Source organism: Panthera leo, chromosome A2 (genome assembly GCF_018350215.1).
Source record: "Panthera leo isolate Ple1 chromosome A2, P.leo_Ple1_pat1.1, whole genome shotgun sequence".
NCBI classification, from domain to species: domain Eukaryota; kingdom Metazoa; phylum Chordata; class Mammalia; order Carnivora; family Felidae; genus Panthera; species Panthera leo.
The window spans coordinates 137,841,658-137,868,637 of record NC_056680.1 but is presented as its reverse complement, the minus strand read 5'-3'; the positions used below and the strand labels follow the sequence as shown (position 1 = coordinate 137,868,637).

At 37.0% G+C, this 26,980-nt stretch overlaps 1 long non-coding RNA gene and 1 pseudogene across 1 annotated transcript in view; one reads left to right on the top strand and one right to left on the bottom strand.

Annotated features, from left to right (window-relative positions):
• Nucleotides 1-26,980, top strand: part of LOC122213541 — a 205,505-nt gene that overhangs the window by 161,622 nt on the left and 16,903 nt on the right. The gene's annotated exons all lie outside the window — the stretch shown is intronic.
• Nucleotides 20,750-21,221, bottom strand: LOC122213539 (annotated as a pseudogene).

Genomic DNA, 26,980 nt, shown 5'->3' with positions numbered 1-26,980 from the left:
CTTTTATGATCTTGAGGTATGCTCCTTCCACCCCTACTTTCTTGAGGGTTCTTATCAAGAAAGGATGCTGTATTTTGTCAAATGCTTTCTCTGCATCTATTGAGAGGATCATATGGTTCTTGTCCTTTCTTTTATTGATGTGATGAATCACGTTAATTGTTTTGCAGATATTGAACCAGCCCTGCATCCCAGGTATAAATCCCACTTGGTCATGGTGAATAATTTTTTTAACGTATTGTTGGAGCTGGTTGGCTAATATCTTGTTGAGGATTTTTGCATCCATGTTCATCAGGGAAATTGGTCTTTAGTTCTCCTTTCTAGTGGGGTCTCTGTCTGGTTTTGGAATCAAAGTAATGCTGGCTTCATAGAAAGAGTTTGGAAGTTTTCCTTCCGTTTCTATTTTTTGGAACAGCTTCAAGAGAATAGGTGTTAACTCTTCCTTAAATGTTTGGTAGAATTCCCCTGGAAAGCCATCTGGCCCTGGATTCTTGTTTTTTGGCAGATTTTTGGTTACTAATTCTGTTTCCTTACTGGTTATGGGTCTGTTCAAATTTTCTGTTTCTTCCTGTTTCAGTTTTAGTAGTGTATATGTTTCTAGGAATTTGTCCATTTCTTCCAGATTGCCCATTTTATTGGCATATAATTGCTCATAATATTCTCTTACTATTGTTTGTATTTCTGCTGTGTTGGTTGTGATCTCTCCTCTTTCATTCTTCATTTTATTTATTTGGGTCCTTTCCTTTTTCTTTTTGGTCAAACTGGTTAGTGGTTTATCAATTTTGTTAGTTATTTCAAAGAACCAGCTTCTGGTTTCATTGATCTGTTCTACTGTTTTTTTTGGTTTCGATAGCATTAATTTCTGTTCTAATCTTTATTATTTCCTGTCTTCTGCTGGTTTTGGATTTTATTTGTTGTTCCTTTTTCATCTCCTTAGGACGTAAGGTTAGGTTGTGTATCTGAGATCTTTCTTCCTTCTTTAGGAAGGCCTGGATGGCTATATACTTTCCTCTTATGACTTCCTTTGCTGCATCCCAGCGGTTTTGGGTTGTGGTGCTATCATTTTCATTGACTTCCATATACTTTTTAAATTCCTCTTTAACTGCTTGGTTAGCCCATTCATTCTTTAGTAGGATGTTCTTCAGTCTTCAAGTATTTGTTACCTTTCCAAATTTTTTCTTGTGGTTGATTGCGAGTTTCATAGTGTTCTAGTCTGGAAATATGCATGGTATGATCTCAATATTTTTGTTCTTACTTAGGGCTGATTTGTGTCCCAGTATATAGTCTATTCTGGAGAACATTCCATGTGCATTGGAGAAGAATGTATATTATGCTGCTTTAGGATGAAATTTTCTGAATATATCTGTTAAGTCCATCTGGTCCAGTGTGTCATTCAAAGCCATTGTTTCCTTGTTGATTTTTTGATTAGATGGTCTGTCCATCGCTGTGAGTGGGGTGTTGAAGTCTCCTACTATTATGGTACTACTATCGATGAGTTTATTTATGTTTGTGGTTAATTGATTTATATATTTGGGTTCTTTTCATTGGGGGCATAAATATTCATAATTTTTAGATCTTCTTGGTGAATAGATCCCTTGATTATGATATAATGCCCTTCTGCATCTCTTGATACAGTCTTTATTTTAAAGTCTAGATTGTCTGATATAAGTATGGCTACTCCGGCTTTCTTTTGTTGACCATTAGCATGATAGATGGTTCTCCATCCCCTTATTTTCAATCTGAAGGTGTCTTTAGGTCTAAAGTGGGTCTGTTGTAAACAGCATATAGATGGATCTTGTTTTCTTTTCCATTCTGTTACCCTATGTCTTTTGATTGGAGCATTGAGTCCATTGAAGTTTAGAGTGAGTACTGAAAGATATGAATTTATTGCCATTATGATGCTTGTAGAGTTGGAGTTTCTGGTGGTGTTCTCTGGTCCTTTCTAATCTTTTGTTGCTTTTGGTATGTATATATATATATTTTTTTTCATCTTTTCTCCCCTCAGAGAGTGCCCCTTAACATTTCTTGCAGGGCTGGTTTAGTGGTCACAAACTCCTTAATTTTTGGTTGTCTGGGAAACTTTTTATCTCTCCTTCTATTTTGAAGACAGCTTTGCTGGATAAAGAATTCTTGGCTGCATATTTTTCTGATTCAGCACACTGAGTATATCCTGCCACTCCTTTCTGGCCTGGCAAGTTTTTGTGGATAGGTCTGCTGCAAGCCTGATATGTCTTCTCTTGTAGGTTAGCGACTTTTTTTCCCTTGCTGCTTTCGTGATTCTCTCCTTGCTTGCGTATTTTGTGAATTTGACTATGATATGCCTTGTTGATGGTCGGTTTTTGTTGAATCTAATGGGGATCCTCTGTGCTTCCTGTATTTTGATGTCTGTGTCTTTCCCAGGTTAGGAAAGTTTTCCGCTGTGATTTGCTCACATAACCCTTCTACCCCCATTTCTCTTCCTTTCTCTTCTGGGACCCCTATGATTCTGATGTTGTTTCCTTTTAATGAGTCACTGATTTCTCTAATTCTTAGATTGTGCTCTTTTGCCTTAATCTCCCTCTTTTTCTGCTTCATTATTCTCCATAAGTTTGTCCTCTATGTCGCTGATTCTCTGTTCTGCCTCCTCCATCCTTGCTGTCGCTGCATCTGTCCATGATTGCAGCTCAGTGATAGCATTTTTAATTTCATTCTGGCTATTTTTTATTTCTTTTATCTCTGCAGAAAGGGATTCTAATCTATTTTAGACTCCAGCTAGTATTCTTATTATCATGATTCTAAATTCTGGTTCAGACATCTTGCTTGTATCTGTCTTGGTTAAATCCCTGGCTGTCGTTTCTTTGTGCTCTTTCTTTAGGGGTGAATTCCTTCATTTTGTCATTTTGAAGGGAGAAAAGTAATTAATGAGGTAGAAAATTAAAATTAAAAACATTAAAAGTAAAAAAGTATTAAAAGTAAAAAATTAAAAACACACACACAAATCGAATAAATGATGCAAGATCCTAGGTGTGTTTTGGTCTGGGTGTTGAAAGTGGTTTGACAGATTAGAGAAAAAAAGGGGGGAAAAAGAAAGGAAATTGTTTGAGAATTTGAAAAAATGAATACACTGAAGTAGACTAAAATGAGATGATGGGAGTAAAATAGAATTTGAAAAAATATACACAAAAGTAAAGAATATAGTAGAATATGTTTTAATGGATATTATAAGGATGTATATGTTTGTTGTAATTTATAAGCTAAATGCTTTATACCATTTATAGGAAAAAAATTCCAAAGGATTGAATGTTATTCTCACAAAAGTTATTAATAATCAATATTTTGTGAATCAGCTTAATGTATAGCAAAAAATATGAGTAGAGAATCAGCATGGAAGATGAAAATACTGGTGAAGTAAATTCTATTTCCTTTGCATTTCTTAAGGTACATATTTCAAAGCTGAGTCCCCTCACTTAGGCATATACAACTGGATGAGAAACACTACATTTTATGTCCTTCCCCAAATGCATACAAGTCGATATTTTTCTCCAAGCCTATGGATCTGACTTGGGTTAAGCAAGCAAACAAATTCAAAAACACAATAAAACAAAACAAAAAATATCCTTCCTTACTGAAACCTGATCCTGATGCCTTTATAACATCAAAACAAATTTCTTAAAGCCAACATGCCTCCAAATCATCTTTTGATTGAATCTTTTCTCTGTTTTATAGAATTTAATTTAGGATTTTAAGTACTATTTAAATCTGTTGATAATTTAATTCCTTTGAATTTCCCTAAAATGATACGTATGTTGGGATGCTTGGGTGATTCAGTCAGTTAAGCATCCGACTTCTGCTTAGGTCGTGATCTCACAGTTCATGAATTCAAGCCCCATGTTGGGCTCTATGCTGATAGGTTGGAGCCTGCTTCGAATTCTGTCTCCCTCTCTCTCTCTCTGCCCTCCGCCACTCACACTGTCTCTCAAAAATAAATAAATCATTAAAAATTTTTTAAAATAAAATAAAATGATATGTATGTTTATGAATACACAGATTCCTACATGCAATAAAAAAATATCATTAGTGCTATATAGTAACCATCCAAAGGAACTAATTAATTCTTTAAATTATAAGAAGGCAAATATTTAGCATGAACTTTACATTAGGAAACTTTATTTGAGAAGGAATTTAATAGCTTGCATATTCTTCACAATCTAATATTGCTTCTGCTTCAAATCATTTTAAATCTTAAGAAACATGTTTTAAATGATTTAAGTATAGGTATCCAGGAGACATTTCCTCCTCTTATTTCTCTGAGTTTTATCGTTTAATTTCAAAAGTTGTGGATGGTAGAAAAGACATAGTTTTTATCCTTAGGCCCTTGGTCATCTTTTCTCTCATCTCTTAGAGCCACAGCCCTGTGATTTATAAATCTTGACTAACAGAATGGTTTCTGCATGAATCATTATCTTCTGAAAGCTAAGGAATGATATCATAAGGAAAAAAATTACTATATGCACTGTCAGGAAATTAACCATCAGGAAAAGCAGACACTTTTTGACATATTTGGACTCTCAAAAACTGAGGTATTTTAACTCTTACATTTTGTCCTTCTGTTTCCCACATCCAATTTAGATTAGACAGGTTTCCTGACAAAGGTCATGTCAAATTCTCCCCTATTTGGTTTGTAGGAATACAGTGGTTATCACTTTTAAAATGGAAATCTGTTTTGCTGATAATAAAAGTCACATAATAATTTTAACATTTATACTTGTATAAAGTCAAAAGTGAATTCCTCAGCATAGTTTACATTTAATAAAAATACTCCCCAAAATACAAGTATTGTAATATTCTTAATAAAGGGTTTCTCTTCAATATATACAGACATAGTGAACTTTGGAAAAAGTAAATTGATATTATTCTTAAATGTCTATGCTGGTTGTTTAAAAGTATTGCAATCTATTGATCGGTTGTTGTAATAATTAGAATTGTCGTTCACTCTAATGTTCTTATGTAACATATAGTAAAGATTATATCTCTATATACTACATAGGATTTTGCGTGGTAGTCCAGAGACTAGTACTGTAGTTCAGGTTATTTGATTCAAAGCTTGAAACTCAAAATTTTCTATTTTTTCTTGTGTTTCTTGCCAAATCAAAGGCATTATCATTATACGATGACATTGATGCTTCTGCTCAGGAAAAATAATTGAACCAAGGCTCAAAATGATGTTAGGTAACAAGATTTAGCCTCACATAAATTTTCCCATGATCCTTCTTACCCCTCAGAGAAATGACTACACATGACCATTAATACCAAAAAGTGGGGATAAAGGACCAAAACCCTATTTTTGGAAGATCCTGGCATGATTAGGTTGAGTTATGTCAAAAATAGTTTTGAAACACAATATATATGACACTAGCTGGAGAGATGGAATTGATAGTATGGGTTGGACCAAACTTTAAAACTGTGGAGAAAATTGGATTGTAGTGGTTATAACCTGCCAGCCGAGTGAGCTAATAAATACATCCGTATAGCTGCTTAGACTGAACTCACTTAAAAGTATTTCTCTAATACCGAGTTCAGCATCAAATCACTTTTGCTGCAAAACTCACTCACGTTCCATAATTCTTCAATTAGTGAAGCCCCTGACTGATTCCAGTTCCTGTAGCAGAAGAATATTCCCAGTGACTGGTATTCCTGACCCTAAATCTCAGTTAACCAGTGACTTTGGCACATTTGTCTGACGTTCTAGACCATTCACTGCCTGGATCTCCACTTACATCCTTTACTTGATGATGACTTACTCTTTTCTCACATATGTAGATGGTCTGAATCCTAGACTCAGTTTTGCCCATGTATCACTCATTGTATCCCAGTTTCATTCTTCTTGCCTGTGTCCCCATCCCAGTCTCATACATGGCTCAAATAAAGATCTCATCTTTTGTTCCCATATTTATATTCCCAAGGTATAACCCAAATCTTTAATTTAACACTCCCCAGGCTGACTCCCAGGCATAATCTCTTGATTACCCATTAGAAAAAATGTCTATTTTTTCTTTTGCCCAGAATTCTTTGTATGCTCCATAATGACTCTGTTGTTGATAAAGTACCTCATTTCCATTTATACTGAATTTCTATTTAAAAAGTATTGTTAAATCTATCATTATCAAAAAAAGACTAAAGCACTCAGTTGTATATGGCATTGTTAGATGCTTTAAGAAAGTAAATTTGACAGCATAGGTTCCTGTCCTTCAGGAAGTTATTTTATGATGTAAAAAGGAGATACAGGCACACATATTTTAAAATAAGATTCTACATTAGTTGAGGGGAGTAATTTGTTATATTTATAGTCTAAGGGCTTTAGTAGGCCCCACCAGAGATGACGGATGATGATTCAGTATCATCCTATTTCAAGGAATTTATTAAATGTATCTATCAATGTTTTTATGAGGACAGTGATTCATAGCAGAGTAATAAAATAGAACTTTGCAATGAGTTCCTAAATCTGCCATACTGTCTATCATTATCCTCACTATGTTTCTCTTCCCCCTTTCTCATGTCTCTCATGTTTGGAAAGTTTATTTCCTCAGTTAGTGGTTGCAGAATTTAAAATATGTGATTAAAAACAGCAATCTTACATATATATATTATATATATATACATACATATATATAATATACATATTATGGTTTAATATATATAATTATATATTATATTTTATAATTATATATTATAATATACTATGGTTTATATATAGAGAAATATATATTCTATATATAATAAAAATATTATATTTTATAATTATATATTATAATATATATATTATGGTTTCTTAGGTGCAAAGGAAAAGACTCATTCAATGTTATAGAGATGTTGGAGGACTAATATGGCTAGAGTTTCCCTAGCCTATCATTCTCCAGCCAATGTCACTGCCAGTAAAGCCAGGACCACAGGGAAGAACATACTTCTTTCCCCTCACCTAAGGCTTATATGGTAAATTAAAGTAACAGGCTGGCCTGAAAAGAATCAAATTAGTTACAGAGTGAGTAAGTCATAGGTTCCATTAATCAACAGGAAACAGATGAAAACTTCTGTTACTGTAACATGAAAAGGTCATCAAATCCTCTCCATAAAAAGTAAGAATAAAACTAGAAAAAAATCTGACAAAAATAACCAAATGTCTTGAAATCAACCAAAGGCAGATAAATTGAGTTTTTATTCTTGACAAACTGCTAGAGCTTCACGTAAGAGTAGCACAAGATTTCAAAGCAGCCATTATAAATATGTGCAAAAGAATTAAAGGCAATTATATTCAAAAAATAAAAATTAACATATAAGGAATTTCAATAGTGAAATAAAAATATAAAAGAAAACCAAACTGAAATTTAGATTTAAAAGTATAATGATTTAAATAGAAGTTTCACAAGATGGGTTTGATAGCAGATCAGATAATATAGGACGAGATAAAAACAGGAGTGGAAAGTAGGTAAACAAATTATCCAATTTAAAGAACAGTTAGAAAAGATTGAAGAAAAATGAAAAAAGTCTCAGAAATCTGTTGGATTCCATGAAGCACATAAATATACCTGTAATTGCAACTCCAGGAGGAGAGAATAAAAAAAAAAAACAACAACAGAATAAATATTTAAAGAAATGATGCCTGAAAACATCCTTAATTTGTTGGAAACCATTAATGTACACATTAAACTAGCTCATCACACTCTAAGTTTTATAAACACAAAGACATCCACACATAGTAAGCTACTGAAAGCTAGACACAAAAAGAAAATCTTGAAGTCAGCAATAACAAAATAACTCATCATGTGCAAGGAACAGCCATATGATTAACAGCTGACTTCTCATCAGAAACCATAGAAATCAGAAGGCAGTAAAACGACATAGGTGAAGTATTCAAAGAAGACAAACTGGTTAAAAAAAAAAGACAAACTGCTCATGGATTAGTAGTTTCAATAATGGTAATATGGCAATTCCTTTCAAAGAGAAATGAAGATTCAGTTAAGTCCTTATCAAAGTCCCATCCAATTTTTTAAATAAATTAACAAGCTAAAATCAAAACTTATATGAACACTCAAAGTACTTAAAGCAATTTCGAAAAAGTAGAATAAAGAAAAAGAACTCGTTACCTAACTTCAAAACTTCCTATGAAGCCACAGCCATCAAAACAGAATTGTATTGTTATGAGGGTAAGAATACAGATCATTATAATAGAATAGAGAATCTAGAAATGAACCTACACATTCATGGTCAATTGGATTTTGATGTAGGTGCTAAGCTGATTCAATGGAGAAAGGATTATTTTTTCAACAAAACATGCTATCACAGATATTCATTGTGAAAAGTGAACTTAGTACATTTCAAGCACCATAATAAATTTTTACTCAAAATGAATCATAGACATTAGTTAAAACTATAAAACTCCTAGAAGGAAACATTGAAGAAAAATTTTTGACCTTGAGTTAGTCAAAGATTTTTTAGATAGGGCACCAAGAATATAGGGTTCCACAGACGACAAAATCAAGGAGTTAGATCTTCCAAAATTTAAAATGTTTGCTATTCTAAAGACTTTATTAAGAAAATAAAAAGGGTGGCTCAGTCAGTTACATGTCCAACTTCGGCTCAGGTCATGATCTCATGGTTCATGAGTTTGAGCCCCCCATTAGGCTGTCAGCACAGAGCCGGCTTCAGATCCTCTTTCCCCTTCTCTCTCTACCCCTCCCCCACTCATTCTCTCTCTCTTTCTCTCTCTCAAAAATACTAAAAATTTTTTTAAAAAGAGACAAGTCAGAGTCTGGGAGAAATTGTTTGCAAATCGCATATTTGATAAAGACTTGTATCTGAAATATATAAAGAGCACATCAATTAATAACAAAAAAGGGGGGCGTGTCTGGGTGGCTCAGTCAGACTCTTGATTTCAGCTCAGGTCATGATCTCATAGTTCCTAGGATCGAGCCCCACGTCAGGCTCTGTGATGACAGTAAGAAGCCTGCTTGGGATTCTCTTTCTCCTTGGCTCTCTGTCTCTCCCCTGTGTATGTGCTCTCTCTCTCTCGAAATAAATAAATAAACATTTTTTTAATAACAAAAAAAAAAACCAATGAAAATCAACAAGGTATTTAAATAGACATTTTATCAAAAAATATACATGAGGTTAATAAGCAAATGAAAATATGTTCAATCTCATTAGTCACTAGGGAAATGACAAAATGACAATGAAGTCAGAATGGGTCTGGCAGCCATTCAAAAAGATTGACAATACCAAGTGTTAGGATGTTGTGATAGGCAGAGTAATGACCTCCGCACCCCTAGGGATGTTCTTGCCTAATCCCCCAAACCTGCAGATATGTTACGTTGTGTGGCAAAAGAGACTTTACAGATATGGACAAGTTAAGGATCTTAAAATGGGAAAATCATCCTGGGTCAAGGTGGGCCCAATATAATCACAAATGTCCTTATAAGAAGGAGGCGGGAGGGTTAGAGTCAAAGAGTAGTGATAACAGAAGGAGAGGTTGGAATGATGTGAGTCCAGGAGCCAAGGAACATGGGCAGCCTGACAAGGAACACATTTTCACCTGGAGCCTACAGAAGGAAGGCAGCTTTGCTGACACCTTGATTTTAGCCTCATAAGACTCATTTCATCTTCTGACCTCCAGAACTGTAAGATAATACGTCACTAAGTATTGGAAAGCCACTAAGTTTATGGTAATTTGCTATGGTAGTAATAGGAAGCTAATATACGTGTGGTAAAACTAATTTGAAATGGGAATTTCTAATTCCCATTTCTAGTTCTTAATGGGAATATAAAATGAGTCATTTTGAGAAAAGTTTGATAGATACAACCCAGAAATTTCACTCTTTATTATCTACCAAAGAGCAGTGGTAACATATGTCCAAGTCTTTGGACCTGTGCACAAATGTTCGGCACTGCATTATTCATCGTGGCCAAAAACTAGGGAAAAATATCCAAACATCCTTCAGTTTGTGAAAGGATAAACACAATACGGTATAATGACTGCAGTATAACCATTATAAAGTGGAATAATAGCAGTGAAGAAGAAACTGACCATATGGCCACAGACTGAACTTCAAAAATCATGTTAAGTAAAAGAAGGCAGACCCCCAAATCTATATGCTGCATGATTCCATTTGCATACAATTTCTAGAAGAGTCAAATCCAAACTCTGTACAAAGAAAAACAACCTTTGCCTGGTAATTGGAGCTGCAATTGATTGTAAACAAGTACAAAGGATCTTCTAAGTGGTGATGAAAGTGTTCTGCGATGTGGCTGTGATTATTGTTGTACAAGTGTATAACCTTACCAAGAATTATCAAACTGTGTATTTACAGTGGGAGAATTGTTTGGTATATAATAGCTCTATAAAGCCATTAAAAGTGAAAAAAAAAGAAACAGAAAAATAGATTGTTAAATTCTTGCTCCAAAATTTTTAAATATAATTTATTGTCAAATTGGTTTCCATACAACACCCAGTGCTCATCCCAACAAGTTCCATCCTCAGTGCCCATCACCCACTTTCCCCTCTCCCCAACCCCCATCAATCCTGTTTGTTCTCTGTATTTAAGAGTCTCTTATGGTTTGCCTCCCTCCCTCTTTGTTTGTAACTATTTTTTCCCCTTCCCTTCTTCCATGATCTTCTGATAAGTTTCTCAAGATCCACATATGAGTGAAAACATATGGTATCTGTCTTTCTCTGACTGACTTATTTCACTTAGCATAATACCCTCCAGTTCCATCCATGTTGCTACATATGGCCAGATTTCATTTTTTCTCATTGCCAAGTAGTATTCCATTGTATATAGAAACCACATCTTCTTTATCCATTCATCACAGATGGCCAACAGACACATGAAGTGATGATCTCGCTCCAAAATTTAAAAAGGAGCTCCTATTCAGAAGAGATTGCATGAGAAAATTCCTAAACCATGTTTTTCTCCTTAATTATGGCTTAGGTTTATTACATTTATTCCTGTATATACATACTGGTTGTCTGCTTTTCTCATCTTATGAGAAAGTGCTGAACTTCTTGAAAACAAAATAATAGTTAATATTGAATCTATACCACCTTCCCCTCTCCAGGAATCTTCCATATGTCTGGAACACATTTGCTGAACCACTGAGTAAGCAATGCTCCCAGCTCACATACTAGCATCTGTTCTAACTACATAGGGGAAACATCCTTCCTCATGAATTTTCTCAACGTTAACGCTTAGTGTCATTCTAGATTTTAGATACTGTTTTATTGAAGCTTCTGTGAGCACACAAGGAGGAAAGAGTTGGGGCAGGGAGAGTTTATCCTTTTTTTGCAGAAGGAATTCTGTTCCTCCATTTTTCAAAAAGCACATTATCACTCTTAGATTTTCTTCAAAATGTTTCACTTTGTATCATTTTATTCCCCCCCCCTTTATTGTGTGTGTTTTTTCTAGCTTTTCTCTTCTAATAATACCCCTTCCTTTGAAAGGAAAGTTACCATATGACCAGGCATTCAAGGTCATAGTTGGAGAATTTTCCCCATCCAGTACTTCCTGCCCTAAATTTATTTCATCAAGATTTCAAATAGAATCATTTAATCTATTCCTTTTTTTTATTATCCATAAAAAAAAATCTTGATGGTCACATCTAAATCAGCCATGTGGTAAGTCATATCAATTTTTAAATGATCCGAAGTGAATGAATTGGTTAAAATGAAATTGATGCATGTCAGCATGTATTGGTACTGTCAATTGCCATCAAACAACTTTTTAAAAAATGACAACTGGGGGTTCCTGGGTGGCTCAGTCGGTTAAGCGTCCGACTCTTGATTTCAGCTCAAGTCATGATCTAATGGTTCTTGAGATCGAGCCCCACATTGGGCTCTGTGCTGACAGCACAGATCCTGCTTCGGATTCTGTCTCTCACTCCTCTCTCTCTGCCTCTCCCCATGCTGGCTGGCTCTCCCTCTGTCTCAAAATAAATAAACAAACATTACAATAAAATAAAACAGAATAGAATAGAATAAAATAAAATAAAATAAAATAAAATAAAATAAAATAAATGACAACTGTCCAGTCCTGCAAGCGATATATTTGGGGATGCTAGATATTCAGTCTTTTTCTTTTTTTAAGCTTTTATTTAAGATCCTGTTAGTTAACATACAGGGTGACATTAGTTTCAGGTGTACAATATAGTGATTCAGCACTTCCATACAACACCCAATGCCCATCACAGCAAGTGCCCTCCTTAATCCCCATCATCCCATTTCACCCATCCCCACCCACCTCCTCTCTGGTAACCATCAGTTGATTTTCTGTAGTTAAGTATTCAGTCTTTTTCGATCAGCATGATTCAGTGTGCTCCAACCTCCTGGTAAGTAGTGTGCAAGATTCAGGAGACTCAAAATTGGAAGAAAAAGTCCCCCAACCTTGGAGAAGCTCTCATTCAACTAGAAACAGACATGGCAAAACTAATTTGCTTTACAGTGTGATCAGAGCTGTAATGTGGTATAAACAAATGCTGGAACAGTTTAGAGATGATGGAATATGTTTTCCTTGTTTCTTCTACTGATCCGCCTCAAAACTCCACAAATTTTAACCAAAATTTTTTCATGCTTTCTTTGAAACTGAGCAGAAATCAAGAGAAGGATTATCATAAATGTACCCCAGCAGGATGCTGTTTATGTTTATGGCAGTAGCAGCTGTATATCCTTATTTTATCTGTATCTATATTTGTCTATATCTATCTATAGGTAAATATTTTTTTATCATACCTCAAACAATATCAACGTTTATGTTATTTATTTATGTTCACATAACATATATTATTATATATATATACATACATATACACACATAATATATCCTTATAATACATAGTATGGTACATATGAATATAGTACATATACATCCTCAGGTTCTATAATGTGAAAATATCTGAAAAAGAATGGCTAGGCTCAAATCACTCAGATTGGTGTCAGTTTTTTCATTAAGAGAGACTATTCAGGAACTATTGGATAAAAAAAGTGATTGAATGCAAGTATCTACTTTTATTTCCTCCTAATCCCATGGAAACAATAATAAAGGGACTTTCAGCAGGTATATACTCACAAAGATGTGAAGAACAGAAGAAAAAGGAACAGCAACAAAATTTTGGAAGGCCTAGAGAAGTTGAATAAGTAGATTTAGCAAACTCTTCAAAAATGAATTTTAGGGGCGCCTGGGTGGCTCAGTCGGTTGAGCGACCGACTTTGGCTCAGGTCATGATCTCACGGTTTGTGTGTTCAAGCCCTGCGTCGGGCTCTGTGCTGACAGCTTGGAGCCTGGAGCCTGCTTCCGATTCTGTGTCTCCCTCTCTCTCTCTGCCCCTCCCCCACTCATGCTCTGTCTCTCTGTCTCAGAAATAAACATTAAAAAAAATTTAAAAAAATGAATTCTAAACTGGCTATAAGGAGAGCCAAGAACAATCTTTGAATCCTTTAAAGTTTTAGGAATTAGTGATACCATCCTCTGAAAGTGGAAAATGGTTAGGAGTCTATGTGAGTAATACATAGGTCCTCACACCCGTCATCTCCAGCAAAGTAAATAAATAAGCAAATAAATAGTTGAATTTTATTTTCAAATATAGGCTCTTTAGACTGCCAAACATGAGAAAAAATAACAGCTATACTTGCATAGAACTTACTGTGTTCCCGGTATTTTGTAAGCATTTACATTTATTGACTCATTTCAACCTTACCCCAGCCCTATGATAAACATGTAATTATCCCCCAAATTACTCATGCAAACAGATAGAACCAAAAAGAGGAGTAATAGGTGACTGTCAACATACTGGGATGCTGAGACAAATGTCCCCTCCCATCCAACCCCCTTTCCTCTCTAAGACTCAATAATGCAGCAAAAGCTCCACTCTCTAGACAGGAGGTGGAAAGACTCTTCTCTGAGGATCCTGATACAGTCGGTGGGAAAAACTTAAGAGCTATTGAAATCAGGGTTTTCCCAACTACATGGTCCAGCCAGTTGCCTGCAGTAAAACCCGCTGTTTCCCCACCATAAACTCAGGGTCTCCAATCAACTCCTTAGTACCCTATCAGTAAATATAAACAAATAGATGAGGATTATCAGGCATGAGGAAAACTGCTGAAATGAAAGTTTGAGAAGCAAATAAGCAATTTTTTTTAAAAAATGATTTTAAAAATCAATTAGAGAATAAAGGTCTTGCAGATATAAGGAGACAAAATAATCCCCACAACTCATTTATTACCTATCCATCAATAGGTAATAAAAGATATTTTAATCATGAAACGATAATACTATTTTAAAAAGTAATACTCAGACAAATAAAGAGGCATTTTAAATGTATCTATATATTTTTAAATAAATAAAAACTCAATAGAAAGGTTGGGATATAAAAATGTAGGAAATCCAACTTAAGGGTACATGACAACTAAATAAAACCTGGATGGGATCCTGGGACATGAAAAGGGCATTAAGTAAAAACTAAGGAAGTCTGAATAAAGTATGGACTTTAGTTAACAATAATGCACCAATATTGGCTTATTATTATAACAAATGCGCCATACTAATATAAAATATTTATAATAGTAGAATATGGAATATATGGGGTATACTGGAAAAAAATAGGAAATCTTTTAAGAAATGATGCTAACAAATAATACTATGAACTGTAAGAACAGAGATAAGAAAATCTGACAACCAGTTCAGAAAGTCAAACATTTATATAATAGGAAGACCCAAGAGAGAACAAGATTGAAAAGGAAATAAATTAGAAATGAAATAATTCAAACAAATTTCCAGCTATGTAGTCCATGTAACTTTTCAGACTGTTAGAGCCCACTAGTTGAGCTATATGGATGAAAACAGACCCACACCGAAACATATAATTTGAAAATTTCGGAGAACTTCAGACAAAGATAAGAGCTAAGCTTTTGAAAAGGAAGATGAATCCTTTGAGTCCAGTAATGGACTGGGAATCAGAATATCTTTAAACTTCTCGGCATCAACCTCAGAAGCTAGAAGGCACCAAAGCATGCTCAGGATAGAATAAAGATATTTTCAGGAAAGCAAATTTCAGAAAATTTACCTCCTGTGAATTCTATCTCAGGAAGCTCCTGAAATGTGCCCTACCAAAATGAGAGAGTGAACAAGTACAGAGAAAAGAATGCAATGTGGAGAATAGGAGAGCCAATAGGAGACATGAAGAGGGGTCTGGTATAAGAAAGGTGCACTGAACACAGGGGCACCCAGTCTCATTTGGAGCATGTCAGAAGGTTCCTGAAGTGATGTCTTCAGGAAGCTAAAATTGACAGAATACCTGACACTGAATGCTTTTAGAGCAGAGTGAGACATTTGCTGAGGAGATTGGGGTTGAAACAGGGAAAAGTCCCTAGAAATCCGAACAAAGAGTTAGTAACAGAACATAATAAACCATAAATACCGGGGAACAAAAGATGTGCAGGAAAGACAAAATTATCATGGCTTACCAAATGGCTTTAAGGAAATTGTGTTTGCATTGTTATGCTCATATAAACACAAAATATTTATCTAAAATTAAAATTAAACCGAGGAATGTCTACCATTAGGAGGTAAGGGCAAGGAAAGCAAAGACAGTTAAAACCTTCTTTCTTTTCCAAGACAGAAGTTAATGAGCCCAGCCTAAAACTAAAACACCACAAAATGACAAAGCAAGCATGTTATTTAGGAATGTGGAGCTAAACACCAAAATAATTACTTAAATTGGTGAAGGAGAGATAGGTGTTTTGGGGTAGGGGGATTCTGTTGTTATTTTTAATAAAACGTTTTTTTTTATAAAACTTGCAAAGTATTTGACCCTTAACCTATGTCTTTGTGTAACTATGACAAAAATAATAATTTAACAAAAAACAAAAAAAAGAAGCTCTGTGATATCCATGCTGTTCATTTGTCATTTGATTTATTCTTGATATTGCCTATTCTTTCTAATGAGAAGAAAAGCCTACTGATTTTTTTTTCTTCATCATTCTTAACTAGCTTAAAGGGATTATTGAATTTTAGGAACTTGAAGTATGGTGCTAGCTATAATAGAGATTTAAAATTCATTCCTAAACAGTTATATATATGTGGGAAGATTTCAAGTGACAGATATTAATAATCCAACAACCTGCAGGAGAAAAAAAGTACCAGATTTTGATGTCCCCAAGAGATGCTGAAGGTCACAAACTAACTCTATAAATATCTAGTGTACTGATGCTTTGATACCAAAACTCTACCTCTTAAAATCTTTTACTTCTGGAAGCTATCTGGGGGTCAGGGGAGGAGGGACACATACAGTAGGAGAAGATAATGAGAGAATGAAAAAGAGCAGTCAACCTAAAAATCCACAAGGAACCCAATGAAGACAGTACCTTCACTATTTATGGTCACTTGTTGGGCTAGGAAACATTTAATTTGTATTCAGAATGATTTGTTTATCCTGAAATCAAGCTGCAAAAACTCCTTACCTATCCAAAGCCTCAAGTATATGTCATAAAACCAATCAATTTACGGCAAAGGGATGGTAGTAAGTTTAGACAAAGAAAGTCGAAGATGACTTCCAGAATTCTTGCAGCAAAGTCACTGAGTGCTCTAGCCTGAGTGTGTCCGCCAAATTCACTTGCTTTAATCCTAACACCCAGTGTGATGGAGGTAGGAGGTCGGGCTTTTGGAGGTGATTAGGTGATGATGTGGAGCCCTCATGAATGGGAGTAGTGCCCCCAGACGCCCCCCAGAGATCCTGTCCCTTTCTGCCATGTGAGGTTACAGTGAAAAGACTGCTCCCCGGAAGAGGGTCCTCACCCGATCGTGCAGGCATGTTTATCTTAGACTTTCAGCTTCAGAGCTGTGAGAATAAATTTTTGTTGTTTGTAAGCCAACCAAGCTATGGTTTTCTGTTATAGCAGCCCAGTTGGACTAAGATACTGGGACTTTATATCAGTGGAGATATTATTCAGTGCACTGAAAAATAATTAAAGGCAGGTGGGACTCTGGCCTTACGTAAAAAGCCATTATAAGTATCAAGAATACCTTAAGAACATGATCTTGCAATACACTGATATGTGCACTACAAAATGTCACTATTCTCTCTCATTTGTAATCTGACACCGATACATGAGCAAGAGAGTGAAAGGGCATCTCAGGTAAACCATTGAATAACACATATTATTGATGGTGTTGTATTTATATTGTGTGTGATCAGAATACAGCATTTCAGGGAGGAGAAAAATAAGCACTAAAACATTGCCATACATACCTTTTGATCCAACAGGTTCACCACTAGGAGTCTTTCCCCCCCCAATCCCACCTATGTACAAAGATTTTCAGAAGGATGTACACTGCAGTATTTTATATATGAGTGGAAATAGGGAACCATTTAAAATGCCAAATGGTACATCTGAATTAAGGAATATTAAAAATCCATCTAAATATACACACACAATCTTGAATGTATATATGGTAATACAACCATATTTTTTAATGAAACAATTTTTAAATGTTACTGTGATCCCATTTATATTTTTAAAAGATATGCATGTATGTACAATATGTATTCAATGCATAGAATGGGCCCTAGAAGAATAAACACCCCTTGTTGGTAGTGATTACATCTGGGAGGATTATTTGAAAAGGACCATATGGAGTAGTGTGGTTAAGGGAACAGTAGCCCCTCCTTATCTGCAAGGAACACGTTTCAAGACACCCAGTGGGTGACTGTAACTATAAGTAGTATCAAACCCTGTATATGTTTCTTCCTATAGGTACACACCTGTGATAAAGTTTAATTTATATATTAGGCACAGTAAGACATTAACAGCAGTAAGCAATAATAAAATAGAACAATTATGCCCATATACTCTAATAACGGTTATGTGAATGTTGTCTCTCTCTCAAAATACCTTATCGCGCTGCACTCACTCTTCTTATTGTGATGTGACGATACAACGCCTATGTGATGAGATACTAGTTGGTGAATGACACAGCATTAGGCTACCACTGATCATCTGACCATATGTCAGCAGGAGGATCATCTGCTTCTGGATGGCAGTTGACTGTGGGTAACTGAAACTGTGGATACGCGGGGACTGCTGTATAGATTGTGGTGTAGACCTCCTAAATTTGGATCTTGACCACTTAGTGTATGTCCTCTCTAGATCCTTCAGTTTCCTCATCTGTAAAGTGTATGAATGCATGTGAATATTGCTTAGAATAGAGTTGGCACTTAATAAATATTACATAAGTTAGCAATCATGAAACAAATGTTCATCATTATAATTAAGAGTTTTAGTTTTTAGTCTGTAACTGCTGTTTTGTTTAACTCTTGTGCAATACACCAATGCATTTTTTTATTTTTTAATGTTCATCCATCTTTGAGAGAGAGAGAGAGAGAGCAGATGTGAGTCAGGAGGGTCAGAGAGAGAGGGAGACACAGAATCTGAAGCAAGCTCCAGGCTCTGAGGTGTCAGTACAGAGCCCAACATGGGGCTTGAACTCACAAACCACGAGGTCATGGCCTGAGCTGAAGTCAGACGCCCTACCGACTCAGCCACCCAGGTGCCCGTATTTTATGATCTAAAATAAGGAAGACCAAATCCAGAAAATTTAATGTTATTGCTGTAGTGGTGATAAAACTGTATAAAGACGTTAGGGCGTTCAGTTCCAAGACCTCCTGATCCTTCACTGCTAAATGAACTAGACTACTCAGAGTAAACAATTACCCCTCTACTATCTCAAGGGCAAGGAATAACAGCTCTTTCTCTTTAACGAATCCTACGGTGCTGTGTACCCAGCGGGTGTGCACTAAATGTTTGCGGGTAATGATAATGGTGAGGATGCTGACAGCTGTGACAGACTATAAAACTTAACTTAAAAGCCATCAAGAAAATGTAACACAAAATACATTCCTGAATTTTGTCTGTATGGGAAACAAATTCGGTTTGATTATTAATAAAGTAATTTAGTGTACATGGTACTATTGATTATTTTGGTAGCATCCTGAGTCTTGCTCATTAGGATGACCTAATTATTATTTCAAAGGAGTCATTTTAGTATTAAAACTTGGTTTCCTGTAAGGACTTTATAAATTAAATGCACAAAATGGATGTTAGCAACTAAATTATCTTTAATCCCTGCAGCAAGATTTGCAGTAGTATGACTGTTTTCTGTTTCCTTAAATTGCAATGTTACTTTGTTTCTACAATGACATACTCCTCTTCTATGTGTTTAAGTAGCTCATGCGTGGAAAGAATTACTTTATTGGAAAGATGATGATGTGTGTCCATTCTAGCTCCATCCCAGTTTCGGGGGGTGAGGCTCTAACCATTTATTAATAGGTGGCACACTGCCTCTCTTCTGCAATCACTGAAGCATCAGCCAGGCAGTATATCAATGGCATTTACCCCGCCAATCAGCAGATCTGAAACTAATCTTTATTAATGGATCTCTATCTCCTTGAGGCTGATATGATGGTGACTTGAGTGATTGGAAGAGATTCTACAGGGCAGATGCACTACAAGGAACAAGAGCCAGGACTATGGGGCATAGGTGACCTCCTATGGTGGTGGGAGATTCTATAATCCCCTCCATGGCTATAACCATTGGCATCCTGCCAGGAAAGAAAAGCTACACTAGTTATCTGAACAGAGAGATTTAATACAAATAATTGTGAACTAGTAACAGGATATTAACTACCTACAGAGGCAAGGAGAACTCTCAAGAGTACAGGAATAACCGATATAGGGAGTAGCTACCACAATACCCAGGAAGGAAATAACTGAGAAGAGAGCCCTATCCATGGTGGAGAATTTGACCTCATTGGAAACGGTGCCCATGTGGCCCACTAGATGGCAGAGAATTTTGCTGAATGGCCTCAGCATGGCCTGGCACCCAGGGTTCCACTCAACAATAAGCTGCCACTGGAGCTTTAATTAGCCTCTTTGGAAAGTCAGCCAGGGTACCAGCAAGGACTGAAAACTTGCATGGAAGCCACTTACCGGGGTGATGGAGAGTTTTGCAAAAAATCCACCCTCTGGGCACAAAAAAGTGCCCATGAAGCTTTCCAATAGGAAAGCCAAGCACGGAGTGCCTTCCTAACTCGCTGGATGGCCACTGACTGGAGTGGTGGGAAGATTCACTGGGGAGGTGACTGCCACTTGCAGCTGCACACTGAAAGACACAGAAAAAACAAGCAAACAAAACCAAAAACACACCATATCCAGGACAAGAAGCACCCTGCCTCCTCATTGTTCCTCCAGGGCTCTCTATTTGCAACGCCAATAGTGCACTTGCTGGCAAAGAAGTATTTGCAAGTTTGAGTTTCAGTACCACAAAGCAGGGTGGAGAAGGGTGGGCTTGGGGCTCAGAGGCAATACTTTAACAACTGGTGCAGTAGCCAAGCCTGGAATATTGAAACTTGGTTTTATTAAAGGACGTTATAGAAACAACCTCCCTATTTTCTTGACCATTTATTCATTTATTTATTAACTCAATCAAGAAATATTGATTGATCACTTACCGTATGACAGGTACTATCTTACGGACCAAAGATAGAGCCATAAATGAACAATGCGGTTCCTGGACTTGATCTCTGATGGCTGGTCTTCTCTCTAGGTTTTTTTTATTTGTTTAGTTGTGGGGGTTTTTTGTTTTTGTTTCGTGGGTTTTTTTTGGTTTTGTTTTTTGTTTTTGGGGTTTTTTTTGGTGAAAAAATGTATATTTAGATTTAGCCAGCTGGGCTTAGTTTAGATGATTCCAATTTTGCTGGCAACATCCAAAGCATCATAGTCGGGAGCCAGTTGAACATAAGCTTTCTTTTCTCTGTCATGCCTGATCAGGAAGTTGACCTTGGCCACGTCAGTATTGTAGAGCTTCTTCACATCCTGTTTGATCTGGGGCTTGTTGGCCTTGGCATCCACAATGAACACAAGTGTGTTGTTGTCATCTATTTTCTTCCTGGTTGATTCAGTTGTCAGGGGGAACTTGATGATGGCATAGTGATCAAGCTTGTTTCTCCTGGGGTGCTCTTTGAGGATATTTGTGCTGCCTATGGAGAACTAGTGTCCTGGACTGCCAGAATGTAGGTGACCTGTGGATCTTCATTTTTTATAACTGAATGCCTTTCAGCACCCCTTTCTTGGCCTTCGAAGCCTTTGCTTTGGCTTTGGCTTTGGGAGGGGTAGGGGCTTCCTTATTTGTCTTCAGTGCCATCTTCATGAAAGGGCTCCCTAGGGTTCCTAATTCTACCTCCAATTGGCTCAATATTCCTGTTGGCATCTTGATCAGCCCCTTCCCCCTGGCTTTGCCCTGCTTTGTTCCCAAGATGCTTCTCAGCCCTTGATGGCTACCCCCCCCAAAAAAAACCCCCAAATAACACAGTATTAAAAACTATACTTCCTTCATTATTTAGTCAAATATGTTTATGTAAGAAACTAGAAATATGGTCAGGGTGCCTAGGTGGCTTAGTCATTTAAGCATCAGACTCTTGATTTTGGCTCAGGTCATGATCTCACAGTTCGTGAGATTAAGCTCCCAGTTGGGCTCTGTGCTGAGCATGGAGCCTACTTAAGATATTCTCTCTCTCTCTCTCTCTCTCTCTCTCTCTCCCTCTCTCTCCCTCTCCCTCTCCCTCTCCCTCTCCCTCTCCCTCTCCCTCTCCCTCTCCCTCTCCCTCTCCCTCTCCCTCTCCCTCTCCCTCTCCCCCCTCTCTCTGACCTTCCCCCACGCCACCTCTAATGCTCTTTCTCTTAAAAAAAAAAAAAAGAGAGAGCGAGAGAAAAGAAAAGAAAAAGAAACTAGTAAGATGGTGATATCCTAAACTAGAACTTTGGCAATTAGAGATAGGAAATGAAGGAAAATGGGAAGGATGCATAGGAGGTAGAATAGACAACTCCTAGTGAACCCTTGAATGGAGGGCCTAAGCAAAATCTGGGTTTTCACCAAGAAAGAGTCTACTCAATTATCCTCTGGCTCAGCCTCCTCTGGAACCCACTCTGTGTTCTTGGGTAAAAGGCTTTTAAAAGACAATGAATAAAATCTAAATGTGCTTCCCCTCCATAACTTCAGTCAATATGAAAGGAGAGACATTGGTAGCAGTAGTCTCCAGGGACATAAATGCCATTCTTTGTGTTCAAAGTACAGCAGCACAATGGTGGTGCTTTTAGGATCCGCTGCACTAGATAAAGAGCCCTGGACCAGAGATTCTAGGAAAATTGGTAGTGTATTTAATGGGCATTGGTGAAGAATGGCCATGTTGATGTTTATCACACAAAGGAGCCTTAGAAACACATCCCGCTGATGCCAATTTGTGTAAATAGAAGAGGATCTTACTGGAAGGAAACTTACAGTCAAATAGCAGAGCACATGTGATCCTTTCAGCCATCACGGTCCCATCTAGAGCTGTGCTTAAGCCAGGTATAATTGGATGAACATCATGAGGAAGTCTTCTTGAGGGACCTACCCAGTCAAACGCTTCATATTTATAGGACTGGAATAGATCTGGACCAGTATGTTACAACAGAAGCTTTCTGACCCCAAAAAAGGGCTTGTTAGAAAAAGAAAGTCTCTGGAGTTCAGTAGCTGGTTTCAGCCTGTTTATCAGTTGAGCTAACTCATATCATACCTGCTGCGCTAGCTTTTTTTTAGGCTATTAGAAAGTGAGAGAAAATGAGCCTCCAGAGTCCTCCGGGTTCATCTTTCCTTAATGATAGTCTATGAAAGATACACTTGCCACTGCAAACCTTTGCTTACAGGGAAGAAAATAATTGGTGCTGTATGCAGACTAGTTAGAAGAGGACAGGAACAATCTTTTAGGAGAGGGCACACTTCAAAAATTTCCATTAAAGAAAGGCTTAGATGCATTGTCAATGCTTTAAAAACTCCCAGAACCACTGGAAAGAAATGTAAGGTAGACTGGTGATAAAACAAACAAACAAAAAAAGGCATGTAAGTGAGGAGCCAGAGAAATACTTTATTGTATTTCAGAAACACATAGCTTGGGAGAAATGGATTATTTGTAAACATACATAGATTGTATGCAAAGATACTTAGTTGATCCAACAAAATCAGTTACAGGACAGACACACAAGCAAACACACACACAAACACACACACACACACACACACACACACGCATGCACATATACATATAGAGAGAGAAAGGAAAGGATTAATTATCATATGGTCCTTCTACCAACACGTCAGTAAATTTAAATCTGACACCATTTTGCTTAAAGTAGGTGATAGCTTGATCATCAAAAGTGGCCAGTATTTGAGTTTTATTATAAATGAGAAAATTCGGATACCATGGAAACATTTTTACTGACCTAGTTTTGTTTCTGTATTGAGCTGAAGATGAGGAGTGAATGTGGAAAACAGGAAGAAGAGAGGAGAGAAAAATTCATTTTTGTTTCTTTCCATTTTTGTGTCTTATTTGACTCTACCTCAAGCTCTTATGTCAACTTGTTCTCTACTTTCCTTTAAAAGTTAAATTATCTTGGGGCGCCTGGGTGGCGCAGTCGGTTAAGCGTCCGACTTCAGCCAGGTCACGATCTCACGGTCCGTGAGTTCGAGCCCCGCGTCAGGCTCTGAGCCCCGCGTCAGGCGCTGGGCTGATGGCTCGGAGCCTGGAGCCTGTTTCCGATTCTGTGTCTCCCTCTCTCTCTCTGCCCCTCCCCCGTTCATGCTCTGTCTCTCTCTGTCCCAAAAATAAATAAAAAACGTTGGAAAAAAAAATTAAAAAAAATAAAAAATAAAAAATAAAAGTTAAATTATCTCTACGGGTTAGCAACATAGTCCCTTTTACTTAAAACTGGTGGAAATAAGCCCCCAATTTATTTGTGTGCGTTTGTGTGCGCATGCACATGTGTGTATTCTTAAATCCTGAATTCTTTATGAATATTATAACAAACACCATCAATTGGACCCTCGAACCATTCTCTGCTCTTCCTTTTATTAGTAAATCACACAGAGTCCTTACAGAAGTCTGAGCAGCACAAGGCCACCCAGCTAGACTACATTCCCTGGCCTCACTTGCATTTAGCTGTGGCATTATTACCAAATTCCCACCACGCAGGAATCTGCGCACTGCCATGCTACCTCCAGGACCTCCAGTTCCTCTCTTTTTTTTCCCCTTTTCCTATGGACTGGGCTGGAGATGGACTGGAGACGGGGACAACTGGAAGAACCACCTCCTGGAGCTAGAAGCCACATTTTGACGAGGGCAAAGGCCAACCTCCCATCTGTCCTTGGGGGACCTCATGGAGCAGAGATGTTACATAAAAAAGAATCAAACATCTATTTTATTAAGCTCCTTCATTTGTAGGCGTCTGTTAAAGCAGCTTAACCTGTATGTTAACTACAAATATCAAACTATAGAGAATTGCCAGCCTATCATAGCACAGCAGTAGAGGTACACAGTTCTGAAGTCCATAAGATATATTTTCATCTAATTCAGTCTTAACTTTTACGTCTCTTCATATCTACTTCATTAGGTAAAATTTCAGTTGCTTCTCAGATATCTGGTTTTTGGTTAACACTTAAATCTGGCTGCTTTAACGACGTAATCATTAGACTGTAGAACACTTCTCCCCACACATACCTTTCTACCACATTAGCAAAGGCCACCTTACAGCAGTTCCTTTTAGCAGTGTATCCTGTCCAACTATCAGGAAGAAATTGCAAGACACACTCAAAAGCAAAAACATAGTTTGAACTAAGCTAAGCATCCTATTAAGTAGCTAACAACAACAAAAAAAACAAGTAATAAAGTAGAAGGAAGGAAGAAACAAAAGTACAAAAATCAATGCTGCAGAAATAGGAAAAAATGACCAACAGAGGAAAAAGCTAGCACTTTGTAGAAGTCAGTCTTTTACCACAAAAGACACAAGGCCAAGATATTTTTATAGATAAATTTCACCAACTGTCATGAATCAAATAATCCCTATATTAAATTAAAAAATCTCAAAGCCTAGAACAAGAGGGCCAATGACCAGATTTATTTAAGTCTAGTCGTTAACACCCACGCCACTCAAGGAAGGAAAGAAAAATCTAAACCGATTTCACTTGCGAATATAGGTAAAAAAAAAAATCCTACAAAAAATAGCAATGATAACTAAATTGAATACATGATCCTGAGCTGGGTCTTTTTGCTAAGAAGGACATTACTGGCAGAATTTGAATGGAGTCTAGGAAATATAGTCGGAGTGCATTTCTGCATCCAACTGTTTCACTTAATTTGATGACTGTATTGTACATATGGTGGAGAATGAAGGAAGTAGACACTAAGTTATTCAGGGATGGTAGGACATCAGGTCCCAATTCAAATGGTTCAGGGAAAAAAATAAAACTCTTTGTACTAGACTTGCAGCTATTCTGTAACCTTGTCAATGGTTCAAAATAAAAATCTGATGGTAGCCAGAGGGGAAGCGGGGCGGGGGGAGGGGGGTGCAAAATGGGGGAAGGAAAGTGGGAGATAATAGCCTTCCAGTTATGGAATGAATAAATCATAGGAATAACAGGCACGGCATAAGGAATACAGTCGGTGGTATTTTAATAACTCTGTAACGAAACAGATGGTAGCTACACTTGTGGTGAACATAGCGTAATGTTTAAGCTTGTCATTTCACTAAATTGTACACCTGAAATGAATGTAACATTGTGTGTCAACTGTACTCAAATAAAAAAGGGGAGTGGGAATGTTAAAAAATCAACATTGAAAGAAAATATTAAAGAGAATGTCAGTATCATTAGTGTTATTTAAAGTCACTTGTACTTCTCAAATAACTTACTACTTTCTTTCTGTTATGCAATCTGTGTATGCTGAACTTTGACTCAGTATTATCACAGAGATTGAGTACAGAATCCAGAACTAGATTATCTGAGTTCAAATTCCATTCTGCTACTTACAATTTGTGGGATATAGGCAGATTACCTCACCAATCTGTTTGTCAGGGTCCTCATTTATAAAAAGCAAGAATAAAATGAGTTAACATATATAAAGTGTTAAAGTAGTGGCTGGTATGTATTTATTGATAAAATCATAATAGCTACAGTCAGTCAACCTTGTTGCAAAAAGGATTTTGAGTTGTTCTACATATACCCACAACATGATACTGATACAGCAATGGTAATCACAATAATGCTAATAATGTATTCTAAATCCATGCATGACTGATAATATATTTTTCACACAGTGTCACAGTTTTCATTTTACCTGCATTAAATATTTGGCTATTTCTCACAGGATTAGCAACTGTTTCCCCGAATTCAGGGCCTTATATGTGATGTACAGTAGACATAGACACAGCAACATTTTTCTAGGGAAGAATTTGAAAACTGCTTGAAACTGCAGGTGAAGGGCTGTATGCTTTAGATAATGACTCCCGTGGGACAGTACTTCATACGGGTTATACGAGCTTAGACCATAAAAGCAACAGTAGTGGTTGCCTCACATCACACTGTTTTCTGGGAAGCTGTGTTAATGAAATGCAGTCTCAATTTCTTGGGCCGGTGATTTTTGGTTCATTATCAGGGAAATATAGAAGGTTTCCTACCCGGAACCCTTTTGCCAAGAATTAGATGACCTCCACAAACAGGCTCAGTACATTCCCATGATGTCAGTCCACTGGGCAGTTTTCCGAGGTGGCAGGTCACGGCTGTGCCTTCTTAGCAATATTCCCACAAAGTGAGGAAAAGGTTGGGGGTAGTGGGGGGAGAACAATTGTGTCCCCTCTGTCCACAGAATAAATAAGTGAGTCACACTGAGTGTCTAAGTCCTGCCACGGACTTTTCTCTAATTAAAGAATCCCTACGTAATACTTTTTTTTTTTTCAGTAGAAATAGATTTCTCGGTTTTCTTTCTAGATCAACCTTATTCTGACTCAGTTCAGAAACCAAAGCAAGAGTGTAAGAAGTCAGGTGAAAGGGCCCAGAGCATCATTTCTTCTGAAGGCGTGCCTTGTTAGAACTGGATTAAG